This window comes from Grammomys surdaster, unplaced genomic scaffold (assembly GCF_004785775.1).
Source record: "Grammomys surdaster isolate TR1022 unplaced genomic scaffold, NIH_TR_1.0 210465, whole genome shotgun sequence".
NCBI classification, from domain to species: domain Eukaryota; kingdom Metazoa; phylum Chordata; class Mammalia; order Rodentia; family Muridae; genus Grammomys; species Grammomys surdaster.
The window spans coordinates 1-1,041 of record NW_021624184.1 but is presented as its reverse complement, the minus strand read 5'-3'; the positions used below and the strand labels follow the sequence as shown (position 1 = coordinate 1,041).

The window sequence follows — 1,041 nt, the reverse complement described above, 5'->3', positions numbered from 1 at the left end:
GGGGATCAGAGCGTGTCTTCCCGGGGTCACACTCAGGGAGGGCACCGGCCCCCTCGCCTCCTTCGTGGACCTCATCTCAGGCGAGACGCCATGCCACTAGATAAAAGGGGGGGCTAGGGAAGCTCTTGTGGCGGGTGCTGTCAGTTCTGTGTCTGAAAGACTGCGAAGAAGAGCCTGGCCGAACCGTGGGCATCGGTCGGGACTGCGGCGCTCTGGCGGCGCTGGGCAGCGCAGAGTCGGAAGGCGCGCTGGGCGGGGCATGCAAATGAGACGCGGCCGGCTCTCCGCGGAACTCTGGGATCGAAAAAGCGCAACAAAAACTTCTCGGCCTCCTTGGGATCCCTCAGGCTTTTCCTGGCGTGAAAGTGGTGGGCGCGATAGAAGAGGAGGGTGGGTATCGGGCGCGCGTTTGCGGGCGCGCGCGTGCGGGTGACCGTGAGTTGAAGGTGCGTGCGGTGTTGAGTGTTGGGGGCGTGTGTGGGCCATGCGGTATCGCTTCTCGGCCTTTTGGCTAAGATCAAGTGTAGTATCTGTTCTTATCAGTTTAATATCTGATACGTCCTCTATCCGAGGACAATATATTAAATGGATTTTTGGAAGTAGGAGTTGGAATAGGAGCTTGCTCCGTCCACTCCACGCATCGACCTGGTATTGCAGTACCTCCAGGAACGGTGCACCCCCTCGGGGGACCTCAAACGCTGGTCTGAAGGAAAGATATTCTGAGCTCCTTTTCTCTTGCGTATTTCCCGCTCTAGTTTCACCACTGATTGTTTTTACGTTGTGCTCATTGGTCGGTGTATCTGTCTGCTGGTCTGGTTCCTGTCCCTGTCTGGCTTGTTGTTCTTGAGACTCGTGTCCTCCGTCTGAAACGGTTGGTTAAGGCCGATTTTAAGTTTCATGTGGTAAACTTGATACTCATCTAATAAAGGTGTAGTCGGGTAGGCAGAAAGAAGCAGATCCCGGATACCAAAATCAAGACGGATACAAGACAGGCTGGTACCTTAAAGTCAGGCCTAAACATTCGGAGACTCGTCAGACCTT

General features: G+C 55.0%; 1 non-coding gene across 1 annotated transcript; it reads left to right on the top strand.

Moving 5' to 3' along the window:
* The first annotated feature begins 491 nt into the window (after positions 1-491).
* Positions 492-682, top strand: LOC114615975. Its single transcript, XR_003710560.1, has one exon. It is a non-coding gene; the product is annotated as a U2 spliceosomal RNA (small nuclear RNA).
* The last annotated feature ends 359 nt before the right edge of the window (positions 683-1,041 follow it).